General features: G+C 47.1%; 3 non-coding genes across 3 annotated transcripts; 2 read left to right on the plus strand and 1 right to left on the minus strand.

Annotated features, from left to right (window-relative positions):
* Nucleotides 1–539: 539 nt before the first annotated feature.
* On the minus strand, nt 540–609 carry trnag-gcc. The gene has a single exon. It is a non-coding gene; the product is annotated as a tRNA-Gly (tRNA).
* Nucleotides 610–716: 107 nt separating this feature from the next.
* Nucleotides 717–790, plus strand: trnak-cuu. Its single transcript has one exon. It is a non-coding gene; the product is annotated as a tRNA-Lys (tRNA).
* An 872-nt stretch (nt 791–1662) lies between these two features.
* Nucleotides 1663–1735, plus strand: trnak-cuu. Its single transcript has one exon. It is a non-coding gene; the product is annotated as a tRNA-Lys (tRNA).
* The last annotated feature ends 12956 nt before the right edge of the window (nt 1736–14691 follow it).

The following is a 14691-nucleotide window of genomic DNA, read 5'->3' on the forward strand; positions in this document are numbered from 1 at the left end:
CTGGGGACCCGACAGAAAGCAAAGATCTCCTTGCTGACCTTAATGTGTCTGAACTGAGGGCCAAAAAACATTGCAATTTACCTAAAGCCAGCACTGCATTCACAAAGGAAAAGAGCCTTTGCTAGTCCACCGGGACACCAAAGAAATGTAAGAAAAAAGACAAAAAACACATTCCCATGATATCGAGCACAGATGGCTTTTTCCTTTACCACCCTATTTGCAAAAGATTCATTCCATCTTGAACCACCTGACTGCGGCATGTCAAGCAACTGGATCTTCCGCCTGGAGGGCAAGCTGATTTCAAGCAGCTGGATAGTCCTCCTGGATGACAAGTTGATCTTGTGCAGCTTGCAAGCGCCAAAAGCTAAAGAGGGCCTTTGTTACTTTTCTCGGGGAAAGAGGCTTCACTTGGAAACATGACATAGGTTTGCAAGTGACTGCTTGCATTCCTGCCTTTTCCTCGCGCTAACTCCTATTCATTTCGGCAAAGAGCGTGCAGGGAAGTCTTGAATAGCAATCCCCCGGCAAAACGCAGCTCGTGCATTGGCCGGGAATCGAACCCGGGCTCCCGCGTGGCAGGCGAGAATTCTACCACTGAACCACCAATGCTTCCGGTGCCCTGAGCTGTGTCTTTCTAGGGAAACACATGGGAACCACTGACGCCATGCCGTCGGCACTCACCAGTCCCGGAAGGCCCGCCTGTTGAGCAAGCTGTGGCCCCGGCTAGCTCAGTCGGTAGAGCATGAGACTCTTAATCTCAGGGTCATGGGTTCGAGCCCCATGTTGGGCGTCTGCCGTCGTCGTTTTTTTTACGGTGCCACCCACCAAACATTGGGAACGTGTGAAACGGGCATTTGGATGCAGAACATAAGGCAACTTATAGCCTTCTGTATAGCTGCGCGACAGCTGCGGGCCTTTCCGAGCAAAGGCTTTCCGCTCCCTGGGGACCCGACAGAAAGCAAAGATCACCTTGCCGACCTTAATGTGTCTGAACTGAGGGCCAAAAAAACATTGCAACTTTACCTAAAGCCAGCACTGCATTCACAAAGGAAAAGAGCCTTTGCTAGTCCACCGGGACACCAAAGAAATGTAAGAAAAAAGACAAAAAACACATTCCCATGATATCGAGCACTGATGGCTTTTTCCTTTACCACCCCTATTTGCAAAAGATTCCATTCCATCTTGGATCACCTGACTGCGGCATGTCAAGCAACTGGATCTTCCGCCTGGGAGGGCAAGCTGATTTCAAGCAGCTGGATAGTCCTCCTGGATGACAAGTTGATCTTGTGCAGCTTGCAAGCGCCAAAAGCTAAAGAGGGCCTTTGTTACTTTTCTCGGAAAGAGGCTTCACTTGGAAACATGACATAGGTTTGCAAGCGATCTGCTTGCGTTCCTGCCCTTTTCCTCGCGCTAACTCCTATTCATTTCGGCAAAGAGCATGCAGGGAAGTCTTGAATAGCAATCCCCCGGCAAAACGCAGCTCGTGCATTGGCCGGGAATCAAATCCGGCCTCCCGCGTGGCAAGGCGAGAATTTTACCACTGAACCACCATGCTTCCGGTGCCCTGAGTTGTGTCTTTCTAGGGAAACGCATGGGAAACCACTGACGCCATGCCGTCGGCACTCACCCGTCCCGGAAGGGCCCGCTGATGAACAAGCTGCGGCCCGGCTAGCTCAGTCGGTAGAGCATGAGACTCTTAATCTCAGGGTCGTGGGTTCGAGCCGCACGTTGGGCGTCTGCCGTCGTCGTTTTTTTTTACGGTGCCACCCACAAACATTGGGACGTGTGAAACGGGCATTTGGATGCAGAACATAAGGCAACTTATAGCCTTCTGTATAGCTGGCGCGACAGCTGCGGGCCTTTCCGAGCAAAGGCTTTCCGCTCCTGGGGACCCGACAGAAAGCAAAGATCACCTTTCCGCTCGCCGACCTAATGTGTCTGAAACTGAGGGCCAAAAAAACATTGCAACTTACCTAAAGCCAGCACTGCATTCACAAAGGAAAAGAGCCTTTGCTAGTCCCACGCGGGACACCAAGAATGTAAGAAAAAAGACAAAAAACACATTCCCATGAATATCGACACAGATGGCTTTTTTCCCTTTACCACCCTATTTGCAAAAGATTCCATTCCATCTTGGATCACCTGATGCGGCAATGTCAAGCACTGGATCTTCCGCCTGGAGGGCAAGCTGATTTCAAGCAGCTGGATAGTCCTCCTGGATGACAAGTTGATCTCGTCAGCTTGCAAAGCGCCAAAAGCTAAAGAGGGCCTTTTGTTACTTTTCTCCTGGGAAAGAGGCTTCACTTGGAAACATGACATAGGTTTGCAAGCGACTGCTTGCGTTCCTGCCTTTTCCTCGCGCTAACTCCTATTCATTTCGGCAAAGGAGCGTGCAGGGAAGTCTTGAATAGCAATCCCCCGGCAAAACGCAGCTCGTGCATTGGCCGCGGCGTGCGTTGTGAAAGATGCAAGATCCGGCTCTCGATGTGGCCTGACGTGGCAGGCCGAGAATCGTCTAGGAGAGCGCCACTGAGATCTGGCACGCAATGCTTGTCTGATCGGGTGCCGCTGAGTTGTGTCTTTCTAGGGAAACGCATTGGGACCGATTACTGACGCCACATGGCGGAGGTCGCGTGGTCGGCACTCGCTCACCAGTCCCGGTTTTGTATTACCGTGGGCCTAACCCGCTTGCACGAGAAATCATGTGGGGAACGATGTGTGAACGGGCACATTTGGATGTCAACATAGGGCAACTTATGCCTTCTTGTATTGGCATGTCGCGATGCGCTGTGGGTCATGCTGTCGTTCGGACTTTCTCTCTGGTCCGAGCAAAGGCTTTCGCGCTCCCTGGGGACCCGACAGATGGAAACCAAAGATCCATCTTTGCCGGTAAGCACTTTGTAGATGTGCGTGTCTGAAGCTGCAGGCCAAAAAACATTGGCAGATTCTCGTATCCTAAGAAGCCAGCAGCTTGTCAATTCCCAAAGGAAAAGAGCCTTTTGGCGTAGTTCCAGTACTTCCGGGGACATGATGAGCCAAAGAAATGGTAAGAAAAACGACAAAAAACACATTCCCATTGATATCTGAGCACAGAGAGGCGCTTTTTGTTTCGCGCTTTATCGCACAGGCTATTTGACAAAGATTCGATTCCATCCTTGGTATCACTGTACGTGAGCGGCATGTCAAGCAGCTGATCTTCCAGCTGGAGGGCAAGCTTGATTTCAAGCAGGCTGGATTAGTCCTCTGGAGACAAGTTGAATCTCGTGCAAGCTTGCAAGCGGCCAAACCAGCTAAAGAGGGCCTTTGTGTTACTTTTTCATCGGGAAAGAGGAGGGTTTGACACGCCTAGTGTGAGATACATTGACTAGATTAGGTTTGCCAAGCGCGACGTGCTATCGAGTTCTCTCGGGCCTTTTCCTTATCGACTCTGTTATCTAACTGTGCCGTATTCAATTTTCGGCAAGGAGCGTCAGGCGAATCTTGAATTAGGAATCCCCCGGCAAAAGGGCAGCTCGGTGGACATATGGCCGGAGAAATGAGTAGAGCCGGGCCTCCCGGTGCGTGGCAGGCGCAGGAATTCTACCCCTGAACACCATGCTTATCAGGTGCCGGGCTGATCTGTGATTTGCTAGAGAAATCAACCCACCACACCTCAACCACCACAAGAAGTAGAAGCAAGTCATAATTAGAAGCTCATGTTAGCCTCAACCGTTCCAGAAGAAGATCTGACGCCAACATATGTGGCAGGTATTCTACTAGGAACATTTTTAGAAGCCATTTAGCCTCAACCGCAATGCATACTCTACGTCATAGAATCATGGCTTGACAAATATCGTAATATCATCATATATCTAGGAAGCCATGTTAGGCGCCTCTCATTCACCACAGCTGCACATGAAAATTCACCGCCAAACTTCCTGCTTATAGCGCAAAAATATAAGCAACAAAAATCGTGTAGAGCCTCCAACCTAACACGAGCAAGTACGTCCAACAATTGTCTGGCCAAGTTGCTTCGACACGAAACATTTATCGAATCCCATTCATAACACATCTAACACACCATAGGAATTAGCCAACTTAGCGGAAGAATTATAAAGCAACCTATTTAGAAGCACATTTAGGGCCTCAACCCAAAGAAATTAGCCAACAATGCGGGCAATATGACCACACAGTCCACCGGTAGAACATATTTTATGAGAGCCTCATTGTTAGCGTCTCAACCAAAAGAAATTATGCCAACAAGTGTGCACGTGTGTATACTATAAAAAGATCACATATAAATCTACTTATATTTCCGTTTAGCCTCAACCACCAGAAAGAAATTAGCCAACTAGCGGACAAAATCTAGAAGCAAATCTCTCATTCTAGAACGCCAAAGTGTGAGCACCCTTACAAGCCAAATTAAATTAGCCTCAATTATGCTGCAGTATTCGACGCAAGTCGAACCAACCTCTCCTAGAAGCCTAAGCACACCTCCAACCAAAGCAGAGAGTCACCATCCGCGAGACAATATAACACTTAGCAACGTGTTCATAGAGAATCAATTACACGGACCTCTATGTGCAGGCCTGCTATATCTATCTCTACATAGAATTTATCAACGCGTGAGTCGCTGGCAACAAGAGAGTGACACTGATCAAAATAATGAGAGCCACTGTAGAGCCACAATCACCAAAAAATTAGCCAACAAGTGGCAGTTTCAAGAAACATTTTTAGAACATGTTAGGCCTCGAACCACCAGCGGATTCAGAAAAATTAGCCAAACTTGATTCTGGTACAACGGCAAATTATAAGCTAACCCGGCGTATTTAGAAAACAACAAATGCGGCCTTCTCAACACCACACAAAATAGCCACACTCAATGCTATCATCGTCTCTCCGCAAGAAAACAGTTTTAGACAAGCCATTAGGTTAGGCCTTCAACCACCAGAAGAAATTACAAACGTAGCGGCAAAATTATAAGCCAACCTATTAGAAGCCATGTAAGCCCTCAAACCCAAAGAAATAGCCAACATTGTGGAGTATTCGAAGGAACATTTTTAGAAACATGTTAGGCCTCAACCACCAGAAGAAATTACGCCAAACTTAGCTGGCCAAAATTATAAGCAACCTATTTAGAAAGCCATGTAGCCTCAAACGACAAAAAAAAAATTGCGGACAATGCAGCAGTAGTGTCAGCAACAAGCAGTAGGAGCCATGATAGATACACCCACCAGACTTTTGCCAAATAACGAGGCAATTAGTAAGCACAGCAGCACAGCCAACAGTCATGTTGTAACTTTAACAACTCATATTAGGAGCCAAGAAAATTTAAATAGGCAGCCCCCAAACAGAGACTTTTGCCAATAACGAGGCATTAGTAGCACAGCAGCCGCAGCATCAACAGTTGTAACTTTTAATCAACTCGATATTAGAGCCAGAAGAATTAAATGAGCAGCCCAAACAGAAGACTTTTGCCAAATAACAGCATATAGCAACAGCAGCGGCACAGGCAACAGTCATGTTGCTAACCTTTTAATCAACTCTATATCAGGCCATAAGAATAAATGAGGCAGGCCCCAAACAGAAACTTTTGCCCAATATAACGACGGCATTAGTAGCAACAGCAGCGGCAGCAACATCATGTTTGTACTTTAATCAACTCTATATTTAGAGCCAGAAGAAATTAAATGAGGCCAGGCCCCAAACAGAAGACTTTTGCCAAATAACGAGCAATTGAGTTAGCAACAGCAGCGGGCAGGCAACAGTCATGTTGTATAATTTTAATCAACGCTATACAGAGCCAGAAGAATTTAAATGAGAGCAGGACCCCAAACAGAAGACTTTTGCACAAATAACCGAGGCATTAGTAAGCAACAGCAGCCGGAGCAACAGTTCATGTTGCTAACTTTTAATCAACTCTTATATTAGAGCCAGAAGAATTAAATTGAGGCAGGCCCCAAACAGAAGACTTTTGCCAATAACGAGGCATTAGTCAGCAACAGCAGCGGCAGCAACAGTCATGTTGTAACTTTTAATCAACTCTATATTAGAGCCAGAAGAATTAAATGAGGCAGGCCCCAAACAGAAGACTTTTGCCAAATAACGAGGCATTAGTAGCAACAGCAGCGGCAGCAACAGTCATGTTGTAACTTTTAATCAACTCTATATTAGAGCCAAGAAGAATTAAATGAGGCAGGCCCCAAACAGAAGACTTTTGCCAAATAACGAGGCATTAGATAGCAACAGCAGCGGCCAGCAACAGTCATGGTTGTAACTTTTTAATCAACTCTATATTAGAGCCAGAAGAATTAAATGAGGCAGGCCCCAAACAGAAGACTTTTGCCCAAATAACGCAGGCATTAGTAGCAACAGCACAGCGGCAGCAACAGTCATGTTGTAACTTTTAATCAACTCTATATTAGAGCCAGAAGAATTAAATGAGGCAGGCCTCAAACAGAAGACTTTGCCAAATAACGAGGCATTAGTAGCAACAGCAGCGGCAGCAACAGTCATGTTGTAACTTTAATCAACTCTATATTAGAGCCAGAAGAATTAAATGAGGCAGGCCCCAAACAGAAGACTTTTGCCAAATAACGAGGCATTAGTAGCAACAGCAGCGGCAGCCAACAGTCATGTTGTAAACTTTTAATCAACTCTATATTAGAGCAGAAGAATTAAATGAGGCAGGCCTCAAACAGAAGACTTTTTGCCACAATAACGAGGCATAGTAGCAAACAGCAGCGGCAGCAGAACAGTCATGTTGTAACTTTTAATCAACTCTATATTAGAGCCAGAGAATTATAATGGAGGGCAGGCCATCAAACAGAAGAACTTTTTGCCAAATAACGGGGCATTAGTAGCAACAGCAGCGGCAGCAACAGTCAGGTTTGTTAACTTTTAATCAACTCCTATATTAGAGCCAGAAGAATTAAATGAGGCAGCCCCAAAACAGAAGACTTGCCAATAACGAGGGCATTAGTAGCAACAGCAGCCGGCAGCCAACAGTCATGTTGTAACTTTTAATCAAACTCTATATCAGAGCCAGAGAATTAAAGTGAGGCAGGCCCCAAACAGAAGACTTTTGCCAAATAACGAGGCATTAAGTAGGCAACAGCAGCGGGCAGCAACCGTTCAGTGTTGTAACTTTTAATCAACTCGTATATTAGAGCCAGAAGAAATTTAAATGAGGCCAGGCCCCAAACAGAAGACTTTTGTCAATAATTAGGCATTAGTAGCAACAGCAGCGGCAGCAACAGTCATGTTGTAACTTTTAATCAACTCTATATTAGAGCCAGAAGAATTAAATAAGGCAGGCCCCAAACAGAAGACTTTTGCCAAATAACGAGGCATTAGTAGCAACAGCAGCGGCAGCAACAGTCATGTTGTAACTTTTAATCAACTCTATATTAGAGCCAGAAGAATTAAATAAGGCAGGCCCCAAACAGAAGACTTTTGCCAAATAACGAGGCATTAGTAGCAACAGCAGCGGCAGCAACAGTCATGTTGTAACTTTTAATCAACTCTATATTAGAGCCAGAAGAATTAAATGAGGCAGGCCTCAAAGGCATTAGCCGCAAAATTGTAAGAAAAATATTTAGAAGCCATGTTAGGCCTCAACCAGAAGAAATTAGCCAACTTAGCGGCAAAATTATAAGCAACATATTTAGAAGCCCATGTTAGGCCTCAACCACCAGAAGAAATTAGCCAACAATGTGGCAGTATTTGAAGAAACATTTTTAGAAAGCCATGTTAGGCCTCAACCAGAAGAAATTAGCCAACTTAGCGGCAAAAATTATAAGCAACATATTTAGAAGCCATGTTAGGCCTCAACCAGAAGAAATTAGCCAACTTAGCGGCAAAATTATAAGCAACATATTTAGAAGCCATGTTAGGCCTCAACCACCAGAAGAAATTAGCCAACTTAGCGGCAAAATTATAAGCAACATATTTAGAAGCCATGTTAGGCCTCAACCAGAAGAAATTAGCCAACAATGTGGCAGTATTCGAAGAAACATATTTAAAAGGCCATGTTAGGCCTCAACTACTAAACAAATTTGCCGACAATGCAGCACAGTAGTATCTACGATAGCAGTAGGAGCTTTGATAGGCCCCCACCATAAAAAAATTTGCCGACAATGCAGCACAGCAGCAGTACTACTAGGGCTAGTAGCAGGCTACAGCAGCAGCAGCAGCAGCAGCAGCAAGGGCAGCAGGTGCAGACAGATGGGGAATGGGCAATACTACTGAGGAGGAGAGTATGGGCAGAGTATGGAGAGAGGAGGCTAAATCTGAGGAGGAGAAGGAGGAGAGGAGGCTAGTCTCTGCTGTCTGCAATGGGCACTTGGATATCCCCGCTTATCCATGCCTCATTCATTTTAATGAATGTCAGCTTATCCACGCTGCCAGTGGATAGCCGTGTCCGCTTCTCAGTGACCACCCCACCTGCGGCACTGAAGACACGCTCTGACAGGACACTGGCAGGGGGGCAAGCCAGCACCTCCAGAGCGTACTGTGCCAGTTCTGGCCACTGGTCGAGCCTCGAGACCCAATAATGCATGGGGTCATCGTCAGGGCGAATGGCATCCTGCACGCTGACTGACCCCATGTAGTCAGCCACCATATGCTCCACCCGCTGCTGGTGGTGGCTTTGGGTGCTGACTGGGCCTGCTGCTGGCCATTGAGGGCTCGAAAAAAGCTCTTCCACACACCCATGAGATCTCCGCCCTTGCTGCTGCTGCTGCTGCTGCTGCTAGGGCCCCCGTCTCTGCTGGGTGTGTGGAGTAGTGGAGGCCTGAGAAGTGTCAGACTGGAGGAAGGCCTCCACTAATTTTGAGCACAGAGCCTTCCTCAATTGACCCATCCTCCTCTCTCTCTGGCTGGGTACAAGGAACTCCCCCACCTTTCCCTTGTACCGTGGGTCAAGCAAAGTAGCCACCCAATAATCCTCCCGGTCTTTGATAGAACAGACCCGGGGATCGCTTCGGAGGCAAGTCTGCATATGGGCAGCCATGTAAAAGAGGTGCCCCCGACCAACCTCTTCTTGACTGCCCTCCAGATGCAGCAGGTCATCTGGCTCGACCGGCCCCTGCTCTGTACCCTCCCAGCCGCGGACAATAGCTGGGGTGGTTGGGTGGCATGTGCCCTGCTCCCCATGCTGCGCAGGCACCCAGTCCTCCTCTCCCTCATCCTCCTCATCGGGCACCATTTCCTCCTCAGCCCCCTCTGCCTGCCTACGGGGCCTACTCTCCTCCTCCTCCTCCTCAGGCACGTCACCCTCCTCTAGCAGCCCATCCAACGTGCGCTTGAGGAGGAACACCAGGGGTATGACATCACTAAGACACGCATTGTCCCTGCTAACAAAGCGTGTCGCCTGCTCAAAGGGGGCAAGTACTTGGCAGAGCTGCCTCATTTGCTGCCACTGCTCTGCACTAAAGTACCCCAAATCCGCCCCCTGAGTACCCCTGGCACTGTGCTCCAGCAGGTAATTGCTGACCGCCCAGCGCTGCTCTACGAGGCGCTCCACCATGTGCAGGGTGGAATTCCAGCGCGTCGGCAGGTCACAGATGAGCCGGTGGGGTGGCAGACTATGCTGCCGCTGCATCCGTGCCAAAGATGCGCTGGCGGTGGGGGACCTGCGAAAATGGGCACATACCCTACGTACCTTCTCCAGCATGTCACCCAACCCTTGGTAGCTCTTGAGGAAGCGCTGCACCACAAGGTTGAGGACATGTGCAAAGCAAGGCACGTGGGTCAGGTGCCCTAGGTGGATGGCGGCCAGCAGGTTGCGACCGTTGTCGCAAACAATGTAACCTGCTTGGAGCTGGCGGGGAGTGAACCACCGCTGCACCTGAGTCTGGAAGGCAGCCATGAGCTCAGGTGCAGTATGACTCCTCTCGCCCAGGGAGAGGAGTTGCAGCACAGCCTGACATCGCCTGTGCTGCACTGAAGCGTAGCTGCGGGGACGCTTCAGGGGTGGCTCATCCATAGTGGAGGAGGAGGAAGTGGACATGTGGGGCTTGCCCTGTACCCCACGGGGAGGCACCTGTAGCCTGAGGGGAGCGCCCCGGCTTGCACCCTCCCCAGCACTCATGAGGGTGACCCAGTGCGCAGTGTAGGTTATGTACCTCCCCTGCCCATGCCTGCTGGTCCACGTGTCAGTGGTGCAGTGCACCCTGCCGCCAACAGCATGATCCAGCGACAGGGACACATTATCCACCACCTGCTGGTGGAGGGCAGGGACGGCCTTCCTGGCAAAATAATGGCGGCTGGGGATCCGCCAGTTAGGGGCAGCGCAAGCCATCAGCTGTCGGAAGGGGGCTGCTTCGACTAGCTGATAGGGCAGCAGCTGCACTGCCAGAAGCTTTGCCAGGCAGCCATTAAGCCTCTGCACTTGGGGGTGGCTGGGGGAGAGAGGCGTCTTGTGGGTGAGGAACTGGGGGAGGGAAACCTGGCGGGACAGGGGCCGCATTGAGGAGGAGGAGGCTGCAGAAGAGGCTGAGCTACACAGTGGCTGCCTCCAATGTATTGTGAAGTATGGGAATCATTCACGACAGCAGGTTAACTGCAATTAGGCTGTTTATTATGTCACCACACGACATGTTTCGGACCTATTGGTCCTTTTTCAAGTGTGTACAAACTGGTGCGAAATGAACATACTTATACACCACATGTGATAGTTGGCCCGCCCACCAATCAACAAATCCCCAGGTAGTTAACCCTTAGATCCTAAATAGAAAAAATATATAGCAGTGGCATGCAATATGTAATAAATGCAGTCAGGATCTTATGCTGCTGACTATCGATCATCTAACCACCCAAATAAGTGAAACAAAGGCGGAGATAGACACCATACAAAAGAGGATTATAACGGAGAAAGGAGAGATCTTTGCGAACGAAATAACGCTACAACATTCAGCACCCTTAAACCGTTTGAAAGAAAATATATCAGCGAAGAAGACCGCAAAGTTTGAGCGAGACGCCAACGATTACCTGCACGGCAGAGTGTATACATGGCGGGACGAACGTACCAGACAACGAGAGTTCCACGCCGGCCAGTGGGAGGGACGGAGACGAGAGGACGTGAACGTGGAGGAGGGACGCGATCGGCAGCGCTTCTGGGGGAAACCCCGAACCGGACTGCCTGCTCCCAGATGGAATCCGCGCCATGGGCAAAGGTATCCTCCCTACAGATGGCAGGGAGGACCGACGTCAGGAAGCAGCGACGAGATGAGCTCCTCACCTCCACCCCCGCCGACCCATTTTCAACAGCAGGGCTCGCAGGAGATAGCGCCAAATACAAGACGCCAGTACAGGAATCCACGAGCCCCAATCCCAAGGGAAGATTATCCGCAGAGGACACAGAACAAGCGGAGGTAAAGAACTTGTGTATTAATATTTCCTCCTACAGACTGACACCAAATGAGACTGCAGTATTGGACAAGGGATTGGGTTTTGTGCCGTATTATGAAAATGAATTAGAAAATTGGGAAATAGAATTTCTTAAATTTATTAGAACCCTTAAATTGAAAATGCACTTTGCAGAAAGTCCAGGCACAGAATTGAGTAAAGAAGTGCACATATTAAAAAAACCAAGCACGTTTGTACCGGTAGTAGAAGCACCTTGTATAACAACGTTTGAGAATGTAATTAGAAATGAAGTATCAAATATCTGGGATCAGCCACATAAAATACAGATGGGGAAAAATAAAAACAATTTAACGTACAAGAGAAGGATTTTCTACAGGTGGAGCACCCCCGCACACCGGTGCTTTACTTATTACCGAAGATACACAAATCTTTAATAGATCCTCCTGGGCGTCCTATAATTTCTGCTATTGGCTCCATACTTGAACCCCTCTCAAAATTCGTAGATAAGTTCCTCCAACCAATTGTATCAAAGATCCCCACTTGTCTTAAAGACACAACAGATTTGTTACTTAAATTACATGATGTTACCCTACCACAAACAGACGTCCTCTTATGTAGTATAGACATACAAAGTCTATATACTTCAATACCCCAAGAGGAGGGGATACGATATATAGAGGAGGCATTATTGGAAACAAACCTGTCACATCACTTAATCTTTTTTCTGATTGATTGTCTAACAATAGTTTTACAAAAAAACTACTTCCGATTTGAAGGGGAGTACTTTTGGCAACGCCAAGGGACCTCAATGGGGGCAGCGGTCGCTCCCTCATTCGCTAATATCTTTGTAAACTATATAGAGGATGCTATATTCTTGAAAGGACATTATTGTCAAAGTATTATCCACTATTGGCGATTTGTGGATGATATTTTTTTATTGTGGGGAGGGACGAAAAACGAATTTCAAGAAATGATAGACCAGGCTAATCAAAAACATAAAACTATAAAATTTACCAGTGAGACCTCCACTACAGCAATCCACTTCTTAGACGTGAATATCTCGATAGAGGATAAACAAATAAAAACCTCCATGTTCTCTAAATCCACAGACCGAAACACACTGTTAACATCAGACAGTTTTCATAATCCCAACATTATAAAAGCCATCCCTAAAAGTCAATACATAAGAGCTTTACGTATATCTTCGGATACAGACTCCTTTCAAGGCTCTGTCAATATGCTTACCAAAAAATTTCTGAATAGGGGATATAGGAGAAACAAACTAATACCCACTATTCAAGAAGTAATGCAATTAGACCGACAAAAATTATTGAAATCCGAAAAACAAAACAAAAAACCAAAATAGGATACCATTTGTTTCAAAATTCGGAAAACAAAGTAAGGCCATAGAAAAAACTATAAGAAAGTATTGGCCAATCCTCCAACAGGATACCAAGTATGGGCATCTCTTCCGTATACCTCCTATGTTTTGCTATACAAGAGGGCGCACACTTAAAGACACGCTATGCCCCTCAGATAGTCAGGAGAAAAAGGAGTATCGTTTCATGGGTAAACCCAAAAAAGGCACGTTTCCTTGTTTGAATTGCATATGCTGTGCCTCTATTGTAAAGGGAAACACAGTGAGCCATCCAACTAAGGGTACACAGATTAAACTGAGACACTATACCACCTGTGAATCTAAATTTGTGGTGTACTGTCTAAAATGTCCCTGTGGATTAGCATATATCGGTCAAACAATACGAGCAGTCAAAGACCGAATCAAAGAACACAGGGGAAACATCAGAAACTTTAAAATGGGAACAGCTACAGATACATCTGTTTCCAGACACTTCCATGCAGAAGGCCACAATGTCAGCCAACTGAAATGGCTGGTTCTGGAGCAGATAAAAATGCCCAATAGGGGGGGTGACATGAGAAAAACACTGGCCCAAAAAGAAGCATATTGGATTAGAAAAATGAATACAATGGCCCCAATAGGCATGAATGACCATTGGAGTATCATACCATTTTTAGGATGATAACGTACCTGTTTTCCTCCACAGATATTGAAGACCACACAAACTAGAATAGAACATAATCATAGCTTTCATTTTATAGAAGCCAACTAAGGGTAAGAAACGAATTATTAAACCCAATAATGAAGTAAATTTAAAAATATAAATGTGGGCAGACTTTGCTTTTTCAAGTTGTCTTTTCAGGTAGGCTCATAACTGAGCAGTTCCTTATGCATATTGAGAAAACTTATGTATAAAATTGTTTTTTTAAAAAAACTTTTATTGTAAATTATTTTTTGACATTTTTGATCTATTTATGATGTTTAGACACGATGCCGTATATATGGAGATGGACAAGTTCACAGATGGACACTGAATGGAGACACATGGTTTTACCATTTTAAAAAAACTTTTAAAATTTTCAAAAATTTTTTTCTATTTAGGATCTAAGGGTTAACTACCTGGGGATTTGTTGATTGGTGGGCGGGCCAACTATCACATGTGGTGTATAAGTATGTTCATTTCGCACCAGTTTGTACACACTTGAAAAAGGACCAATAGGTCCGAAACATGTCGTGTGGTGACATAATAAACAGCCTAATTGCAGTTAACCTGCTGTCGTGAATGATTCCCATACTTCACAATACATTGGATATATACAGGGTGCCAGAGACGGAGCATCCAGGGAACCATTACAAGAAGTAAGGCATAATCACTAATCAGTGTAAAACCCTCTGCTATAGACAGTGGCTGCCTCCGACTGTGAGCCCCAGAATCCTCTTCCCTTGCTGCAGGGTCTGGGGAGCTAGCACCTCTTCCCTGAGGAATGGGAGGAGGTGGACAGGAAGCACCACTGCCACCCGGTGCCCTGCCACTTTGGTGCTGCTCCCACGTCATCCTGTGATGACGTTTCATATGGGAACTTAAAGCTGATGTTCCCATATGTGACCCTGCCTGCCCCCTTCGAACCTTCTGCCGGCAGAGCTGGCACACTGCTACTGCCTGGTCCTCTGCATGGCACGTGAAAAAAGCCCACACTGCTGAAGTGCGGGCCACTGCCTTGCCTGCTGTGGAGGGTTGGGGATGGTCCCCACCCGTACGCCCATAGGCTTTGGACCTAGGCGCAGTGCTGCCCTGTTGCCTGCCCCCCCTAGCAGTGGTCGGTGGAGCCGGCTCTTCATCCTCATCAACAACAAACAGTTCCCCCCCTGAACTGCTGCTGTTATCCTCTGGAGCCGGCTCCCAGGGTCTGTCCCTGTCATCATCCTCCCCCAGACCAGACCCTGCCTCATACATGGCATCAATACCCACATCCAACATGCTGGTG

This window comes from Xenopus laevis, chromosome 2S (assembly GCF_017654675.1).
Source record: "Xenopus laevis strain J_2021 chromosome 2S, Xenopus_laevis_v10.1, whole genome shotgun sequence".
Classification (NCBI taxonomy): domain Eukaryota; kingdom Metazoa; phylum Chordata; class Amphibia; order Anura; family Pipidae; genus Xenopus; species Xenopus laevis.